Source organism: Adiantum capillus-veneris, chromosome 16, assembly GCF_014529385.1.
Source record: "Adiantum capillus-veneris isolate H3 chromosome 16, ASM1452938v2, whole genome shotgun sequence".
Taxonomy (NCBI): Eukaryota; Viridiplantae; Streptophyta; class Polypodiopsida; order Polypodiales; family Pteridaceae; genus Adiantum; species Adiantum capillus-veneris.
The window spans coordinates 44,010,182-44,020,178 of record NC_140946.1 but is presented as its reverse complement, the minus strand read 5'-3'; positions in this window follow the sequence as shown (position 1 = coordinate 44,020,178).

Here is a 9,997-nt window from a genome sequence, read left to right as displayed (position 1 = left end):
CATACAACTTCTTACAAGACTCATCCTCATATAACAAAGAAAACATACAAGTGGGTCACTAAAGCTTCTTTAGCGACCATAGCCAATGCTAAAAAACAAAAGCCTTGTAAGAAACGTCCCACTCACTCCAAGAAATGTAAGGAAATGTGGCGGTGGATTCCTAAACGACTATTGGAAGCCCAAGGCTACTATCAAGGAAATGATCAAATCTGGGTGCCAAAACATAGATTGTGTTCTTACCTGTCACCTGACCCATGTGAGTCAAACCCTGTGACGACAAAGCTGATGAAATATCATGGGAAAGGGAAAATCACAGAACACTATACACCGGATCCGGAGCTAGGATGGGTTCCCAAGCGAGAAAGGCTTGTCTTGCTCAACTCAACCATAGAAAAAATGAATAAAGCTTCTAGCTCCTCATGTAATGCATCCATAGAGGTAAAAGCTTCTACACGGCCTCCACCTACAATAGTGGACCTCCATGAAGCTATAAAGGAATCCACACCTCCCAGTGTTCAAGAATCACCTGATGAACCACTTCAAGTTCGATCCTGGGAGAGTACCTTACCACCCTTGCAACTCGACGAGGCACCTAAGGTAATAGAAAACTACTAGCAAAAATCCTCACCTATTACCAACTGGAACAATTGGTTTCAAAGGGTGACAAGCTCATTTCAAACGGTATGATCTACCCAAGGAAGGGGGAAGTGTTTGCTGACAGTCATCATTCACTTGCTTCCCTCTCAACCTTCCTCCCTAACCTCTCAATCTCCCAATCTTAGGGAATGTATATATATAAAGCCTTATACTCACAAAAAACAAAAATAATAAAGAGCAAGAGCAATTAGCAAACGAGTATGCACAATAAAAGTCAAAACATTGACTCAGACCTACACATTCGCATCTGGTACACTGAAACATCTGTTATAGAGTTTAGTGATTAAAAAAGTTCTCTTTTCCCACTGATGTGCCTCCTAGAGGTATTCCTTGTGTTTCCTAGTGTGTAAAGGAGCGTGTTGCTGTTGTTAGGATTTGGACCTTCATGGAATCTTTATCTCGACTCACTCTTCAAATCAAGCGCGACCATCAACACAAACAGGTGTTTCTTGTCCATTAGCATTGCCCCTTATCTTTTTTGCATCTATGTTTGTCTGCTTTGATTGTGATTGGTAGCATAATATTTAGTGCCTTTGTTTAGCACCAAACATTAAATTCAATGTAATTTTTTGTCTTAATCACTGATCTAGGTTTAAAAATCAAGCAATCCGACTAAGCTAGTTTGACCAATCTAGGTGTTAAAGATCTTCTCTTAATACCATGGGGAATGCCTTCTTAATAATTAATGGTTACTTAGGTTCTTAATCCGATTTAGGCAGCATTGTGTGAAATGTACTAGGGCTTTCTAGTGGGCTTAGTCCCTATTGACCTTTATCTTAAGTATTATAAAGGGAGTTTACTAGTGTGATGAGCCTGGGGATGGTAACAGTGTTATATGACCCCCCAAAGTTACAAAATTAAAATGCTGAAAATGAAAAAACAAAAAAATCAAAGTGCCACAATGTAAAATCTTAACCTCAAAGAGAAATCTCAGCTTGATTTGGTACTTCACTCACATGTATCTCCTATGGTACTAGAGCCCTAGAGGTTCCCAGTGTGGACGTTTTTCCTTTAAAAGCAAAAAACCCCAAGGCATACAAGATAAGCACACACATCAAAATTGAATCACTGTGAAAAGACCTTTGGGGGTCAAAGAAAAGGTAATCAGTGAGGCGATGATTTCATGAGAAATTCCTTTTATCGTAGCTTAACTACAAGGTCTTCTAGGTATAGCCTCTAGTCAGTCCTCGAACATGAAATACTTGTCTCTCGCGATTAAACAACTTAATTGACCAGAGAAAATTAAGAAGCTTACCCATGGTATTAATAGTCGATCCCTAGTGCCTTTCGACCATTCAATTAGCGACCCCAGACTTGTTTAATTTTTTACCTTTACATCTGTTTATGCATTTGATTATATTGCAATTTAATGTTTATTGCTGACAAATGGTTTAAAATTTTGTTACCAATCACATTGTCTGCCTACAACTGCATATGCTTTTTAATTCTATATGAGTATGCAATTACTGTGCCAATGTTGTTTGATTTTGCAGTGACTGAAGAAGGCTAAGGACATTCATCTCAAATGCTCTTCCACCTCGACAAACGAGCTTCAACTCAATAGCTTCCGAGGACGGAATCTACATTAGGAAGGGGGGCATGTTAACCCTCACGGCTCACGGACACCATATCACCTACGACAGACGTTGTATTATTTACTTGGTAGAGTGAGGTACGGGGCTTGTCGGTCCAATAGGAAAAGGGTAAGAGTGATCGCCGATGAGAGGTGCACTCTAACTGGAACATTCAAGGGATTAGTTGGCTAAGCATGGGCGCCCAAGTGTCAATGGGGTGAGCTCATATAAAAGTCAACTAAACCTAAACTTCACTTATTCTCTCATTTGTGCAATTGAAGAGTGCTCTTGCTCCATCTCCATCTCCTTATTCTTCATCTCTTTGTGTGTGTGTGTGTGTGTGTGTGTGTGTATGCGTGAGAAAGAGAGAGAGAGAGTGTGTGTGAGAGTGTGTGCGATCGAGCATTGCGGCGGTACGACGGCGGTGAGGCGGTTGAGCGCGGCATATCGGTGTCTCCCTCTTCTTCACGGCGAGGAATCCTCCACGAAGCAAGCGTAGAGCGGTGAGTGACACACCATCGTCATCTTTGAGCTTACTAGTTTAGGCTTGTTGTGTGCTTGGAGCCATTTGTGGCTCGCACGCGGTGTATCGGCAAGTTCCTTGCATTGACACGTGCGACATACGCGCACAGAAGTTCATTGGCTCTCTCAAGCCTAGCCAATCATAAGCCTAGGTTAAGTCAAGCAGTAGAGGTAGCCTTTGGACAAGTGTCCTCCTTTCCCCTTGAGAGAGGGGGCTTGATAAATGCCTAAACAATTAATTTAATTAGCTACATCCTCATTGGACCTCTCTAAGGGTCAACCAATAGGCTTTAGGCACACCTTGAGGGCAACCTAGCTAGGGGCTTGACATGTGTCCCTTTTGCCTCTTTGAGCAAGGGGTGCCCTTTGGGAGAAGGAGGAGTCATTCAACCCCACCCCCTACTCTCGTGGCTTGCCCGGTAACATTTAATGGCCTAGTAACTTGTGTTTAGCGGAAAATAACATGAACATAGTGAGCATTTCATTAGAATAGATTCCTAATGAGAATAACAAGAGTGCTTGGGTGGAGAGAGCAACAAAAGTATAACACCTAGTTAGATAGCATGAACAATACTTCAAAAGAGAGAGAAATTAAGCTATTAACAACAGTTGAGGACCGGATTTACATGGAGCCGGTCCCCCCTCCAAAAGGCTTTGTATTATGGTTTCTCCCATCAAGAGAGACATTTAACAATACAATTCTTTGTGTTCCTTCAATACTAGCTAGTGCAATGAAGATGGAAACTTCCAGCACTAAGCAAAACACTTATTAAACACAACATCAATTCCCTCACAGTCTCAGACCCAAGACCTCACACACCTTCGAAGATGGTGAGAGCTAGCGGGTTATGAGAGTAGATTTAGAGGAAGAAGGAGTAGTCTTACGAGACAGATGTACATCTCCTCACATAATCACTCATATTATCATATCTTAGCTTAGTAATTAGCATGGTAGAGGACATGAGCATGCATCAAATCTTGGCTCTTGGTTGGATTTGCATCACAAAGCCAAGAGCTATTGGTGTAGGCCTCCCTTCTCACAAGCTTGGAGTAGGTGATAAGCTTTCCATTAAAGCTTGAGAAGGAGAGAGAGAGAGAGTCTTCTTCCTCCACACATGGACTAGAGTGAGTGTGTATGCAATAATGCCTTGAGAAAATCAACCCCCTCCCTCTCTTGGTCGACCCCTCTTGCTATTCTCTCATGCTGCAACCCTATTGGACCTCTCCAGGCTTAGCCAATGGAATTTCAAAAGCATAAGTGATAGCCTTCTGACATGTGTCCCCCTTTGCCCTTTTGTGAGAGCTTTAGGTAATTAATTAATGCAACTAAACTCTCATTGGACCCCTTTGTCTCCTGGCCAATAGGAATCAGGCAAGCCATTGGGCTGTTGAATGCTCATTGGACCCCTTGGGAGACTGTCCAATAGTCTTCTAGAGGGCTTAATTCTTATTGGTTCTTTTATAAAGTGTTTTTAAATTAATTAAACTAGATTTAATTTAGCCTAATTCTCAGTTGGTCCACCTCCATGGCCATCCAATAGGATTTGAGTACACCTTGTGGGCATCTGGGCTAGGGAGCTGACATGTGTCCCTCGTTTCCCGTGTGTAAAGGAAGCTTGTGAGTGTGTGTGTCTGTGTGTTTCTCTCTCATCCCCTACTTGCAAGGCTCACCCCCTCCTATGTAGGGACTATGAAGACTTTTTGGCACACACACTAAGCATCCAATTTTCCTAGTGATTGACCTTTGGACACAACCTTTGAATTTTGGAACCTTAGCATTTTGGAAGTCTTAATGGCTGAACCTTAGGGTCTTTTAAGCCCATTGTTGCACCTTGCTCTTTTGCAGATTCCCCCCCCCCTTTGGATCCCTATTTTCCCTCCTTTGGATCCCTACTATGGCCGGTCTGCCATGTAATGGAAATGGCCTATAAACTTTGAGAGTAGCGAAATTAGGTAGATAAAGCACTTTTTTGAGATTACTTTTGTGAGCATAGCGGATGAACTTAATTGGTGGTAGCACCATAATCATGGTACTTAGTTAACTTGGCATGAACAATACTTTTACAAGAGAGAGAGTTTAGAGAACATGACAACAATTGAGGACCGGATTCATACGGAACCGGTCCCCCCTCCAATAGGCATTTGTATTATAGTTTCGCCCATCAAGAGAGACTTGGTACAATAAAATCTCTGTTCCTTGTGACCTTGGTGATAACATAAACTTTGTAGAAAGCATTAACTATCCCAAGCCTCAGTCTCAAGGCCTCAAACACCTTCGAAGGTGGAGAGAGCTAGCGGGGAATGAGGATAGGGAAGAGGAAGAAGAAACATTCCATAGGAGAAAGAAATAGTTCCTCACTTATCATCACTCTTCTTGCTAGCATACGTAATAGCATAGTAATGAAGATGGAGAAGATGGCAAGCTTAAGCATTGAAGCATGGCTCTTGGTTGGATTTGCATTCCATAGCCAAGAGTGTTGGTGTAGGCTCTTACTTCTCACAAGCTTGGAGAAGGAGGTGGAGTTCCTCAACTTTCACCAAGTGAGAATGAATCCACAAAATGAGTGTGTGTGTGTGTGGTGTATATCCCCCTAGCACCCCCCTTGCTTGCTTGGGGCGAGTTGTAACTTTTCCACATGCTGCAAGCTCATTGGACCCCTCTCCCTCTAGCCAATCACATGCAGCATGCATTCAAGTACATGGATAGTCCTTTGACAAATGTCCTCCTTACCCCTTAGAGAGAGAGAGAGAGCTTGAAAATATCTAGATATTTGTTGGATGGAACTAGAAGCTCATTGGACCCCTCTTTAGCCCAACCAATAGCATTCAAGCACACCATGTGGTTAAGCATTGAGAGAGTCTGACATGTGTCCCATGTGCTCTTTGAAAAAGGGGTGCCCTTTGGGTGAGTGGAAAGTTAAATCAAAGATTCCCCTAACTTTGGGACTTTCATGCATAGGAAGCTTCTCAAGCACCTCCCTCATTAAGTTTGTAGGGTCTCTTTTTGACTCAAGCACCTTACCCCCCATGTATGGGAAGCTTCTCAAGAACCTTCCTCATTAAGTTTGTAGGGTCTCTTTTTGACTCAAGCACTATACCCCCCCATGTATGGAAAGCTTCTCAAACACCTTCCTCATTAAGTTTGAGGGTCTCTTTTTGACTCAAGCACCTTACCCCCCATTAAGTATGACAAGCACCTCAAGTACCTTAGTCATCACGCATGACAAGCACCTCAAGAACCTTAGTCATCAAGCACGACAAGCACCTCAATCTTAGGTCGAGTTCCCACCTCAAGCTCAGCCCTAGCTTGCCTAAGGTCAAAGGACATTTAACACTAACCCTAAGGTCTTTTAAGCTCCATTAGATGCACATTGCTCTTTGATAGACTACCTCCTTTTGGACCCTTATTGAGATATAACCATCTCTCCTCTTGGTCCCCTGCTGAGGTAAGTTTAGAAGCACTTATTACACATTGCTCTTTGATAGACCAGCTCCTTTTGGACCCCTATTGAGATGCAACCATCTCTCCTTTTGGTCCCGTGTTGAGATAGGTCTAGAAACACATGTCTCTATTCTAACTCTTGTTCCCGTTTGTTCTCCCACATTAAATGGTCAGTTTAATATGAGAAAAATCATTTGGTAAAGTTAGATATTACATTTTATGACATTATCTCTCTCTTGAAATCGTAGTCCTCCTCGACTATAAGGTAGAGAAGATAAAGCCTAGTCATTAGACCATGTTACTTAGCGGCTAGAGGATCCCTTTTTACCCTTCGACGTCATTCCAAGATGGATGACTAATCCATTTGGTGCTTGGGAGACGTAGCTGCCGGAAGCATGTCTGCTCTTTAGTCCATATCATACTTCCAAAGTAGAGTGACAAGTTCTACTTGGTGTTTGGGAGACGTCGTCACCACACACATGATTCTAAGTATGCATGCTACTTAAATTTGTGCACAATAAAAAGAGAACTAATCTTATAAGACAAAAATATTTTTCATTTAAAATGTATTTTCATATGCTTATTGTAGTGCAACATTGTAAGCATTGACAAGGTTCATACTATCCTTAAGCTAGGTTCCTTGCATCCATTTAGCATCTTTAAAAGGATATTTCTTTAACTTAATAAGATATCGTAAGATAATCTTACCGTTTCTTAATACCTTGTCTTCATGTCATAGGATGGACTCAGATTGAAGTACTTGATCTCCGATTTTTGAAGGGTCTGCAACTATTGCTTCTTTTGATGGCGCTCCTTTGTAAGGCTTTCATGGAAAACATGGTGCATGAGCCAATGGTTGGGGCAACTTTAATTGATAAGCCATCTCATTGATTGGCTTAAGAATTTAAAAAGGAACATAGTATCTTTTTGCTAGATTAGCATAATGCTCCTAGTGGCCCATAGGATTCTTGCCCGTAGTATGTGTTACCATATACATGTGGTAGTGATGTGTGTGAACACACTAGGACCGTCGGGGCATTTTTTCCCTCTTTAGGAGGTTTTTTCCCCCGAGCATTGTATATACGCCCATTACTCTAGGGCTATCTATCTTTCCATTGCACACTAAGTAACACACTCTGTATTATGTGCCTGGAGCTTCCTTCGTCTTTTCCAAGCTATGTGCGTTTCTTTGCAACCCTAATTCCAACAATTGGTATCAGAGCAGGTTGCATCCTCCCGGGCTTAGTCGCCAGCTGCTCCAGCACACGCCTGCTCATTTTCTCCGATTTCAGTGAGCTTTGGCAAGCGTTTGCAGGTCGACAAAAAATTCGGGTAAGCTTGCAGAGCTTAGTCTGCTCAGATTTTTTATTCGGGATCATTTCGGCCTCCGTTTCCACTACAGGTAGTACTGCACAGGCTATTTGTCATTTTGTGTAGAATTTTTGTCAGTGCCATTTCCTACATAACAGGTCCCTAATAGTCTTATACGGTTTGTGCTATATAGCACGTGTTGTTTCCACTCCGTTTCTCCAATTTTTGAGCAGTTTTCACATCAGGTGCAACATTTACCATGGCTGACAACAACACAGATGTGTTCAAGATGTTTGCTGCTAAGGACATGTTGGATGGGGACAACTACCCTATGTGGGCTTATATGATGCAACATGTTCTTGTGTCAAAGGGCGTTTGGAACATTGTGCGGGGCATTGATGTACGTCCTAGTTCTGAGGATGTAGGCGATGTTGAGGATGTTGCAGGTCTTGCTGCAAGGATTGCTGCTATTAGTATTGTTTTGCCTACGACAGAACAAGCTCGTTGGGATGTAAAGGATGCGCAGGCTCATGCATTGATCGCATTGTCTGTGAAGCGCACCATTGTTCCTCACATCCGTTCAGAAAAATCTGCAAAAGAGGCTTGGGATATATTGGCTGGTCTTTATGCAAAGTCGCAATGAGGCTAAAATTGCTTTGCTGCGTAAAGAGCTGGAGTCGAAGATTATGCATGAGGAAGATGATATGGACACTTTCCTTGCTAGTGTCAAGGATATCAATGAGCAACTTATTTGTGTAGGTGAAGTTATTTCAGACAGTTTCCTTGTGCATACTGTTCTTGATGCCTTACCAGATTCTTACCAGACTTTTGCTAGTACTTGGAGACGTATGACCCAAGGAAATCCATAAGTTGTCAATTTTGATGCATTATGCACATTGTTGTTGCAAGAGTCACTTTCCAAAAAAAAAAGGACTAGACAACGTGCAGTTGAACAGGCTTTTATTGCTTCTCAAAGAAAGGGGGTAAACAACAATGTAGCCACTTCTTATGGTTCTGCTGCGAGTGGCAAAACTTTTGTTCCTAATGCTTCTGCTGGCAGCACTTCATCTCGCAATCTTGGTGATAAGGGCAAAAAGAAGATGCGTTGCCATTATTGTAAAGCTAATGATCACTTGATCAAGTCGTGTCCTAAGTTGAAGGCCAAAGAGGCTAAGAAGAAAGAGGGTGGTTCCACTGCAAATGTTGGTTTCACTACAAATGTAGCCATTGTTGAGTCTTCTCTGAAAGGAGACTGTAATGTTGATGTTGATGCAGAATGGGCTTTTAGCACAGAGTGCACGTACAATCTTGTTGTCCATGATGCATGCTTGTCAGTGGGGCTGCAGATTCACATGTGTGGTATTTCGACAATGGTGCTACAAAGCACATTACCTCACATCGTGAATTGTTCACCTCTCTCGAGTCTGTCCCTCATGGGAATTCAGTCACCAACAATGCCTCTTATCCGGTTCAGGGAGTTGGAAAGATTGTGCTTAGTGCTGCAAATGGAAGTTCCTTCACACTTGTTGATGCACTCTATGTACCTGGGATCAAGAAGAATCTCTTGTCTGTATCCGCACTTACTAGACTTGGATTTGTAGTCAAATTTGTGGATGACAGATGTACAGTTCATGATCTCAGTTTTGGTGATGAAATTGTTGCATCTGGCTTTTTGTGACGTGGGCTGTATAAGCTCACTTTGTATGACAAGTGTGGACAAAATTTTGCAAATGTTGTTGCAGATTCAAGGGCTATTTCAGATGTAAAACTTTGGCATGCACGTTTTGGTCATCTGAATTTTGCCAGTTTGCTGCGTTTGCAAAAATTTGATATGGTTGCTTCTTTGCCACCTCTTGAAGCACCTGTCAAACATGTTTGTGAAGGCTGTATTTTGGGTAAGATGCAGCGTTCTACGTTTCCAAAGGATGGTTCAGTTTGGGCCACATGCAGGTTGCAGCTTGTGCATAGTGATGTTTGTGGGCCCATGCAAACTCCGTCCTTAGGCAGTTACCTTTACTTCGTGACTTTCATTGATGATTACTCCAGGCATGCATGGGTATTTCTGCTTAAAGTGAAGTCCGAAGTTTTTATGTGCTTCAAACAATTTCTGGCTATGGCTGAAAACGTCTCGAAATGTACTATGGGCACCCTCCGTTCCGATCGAGGGGGGGAGTATATATCTCATGAATTTAATGCATTTCTGGCTAGTCACGGAATAAAACACCAATGTACAGTGCCTTATACACCTCAGCAAAATGGTGTTGCTGAGAGGAAAAACAGGTCACTGACGGAAATGGCACGATGTACGGTCAAAAGTCAAGCTTTTCCACATTATTTTTGGCTTGAGGCCATCATGTGTGCCACTTATGTACGTAACAGGTGTCCTACAAAAGCTTTGCAGTTTATTACTCCATATGAAGCATGGCATGATAGAAAGCCTTCTATTGAGCACATGCGTGTTTTCGGCTGTTTGGCATATGCTTTGGTGCCA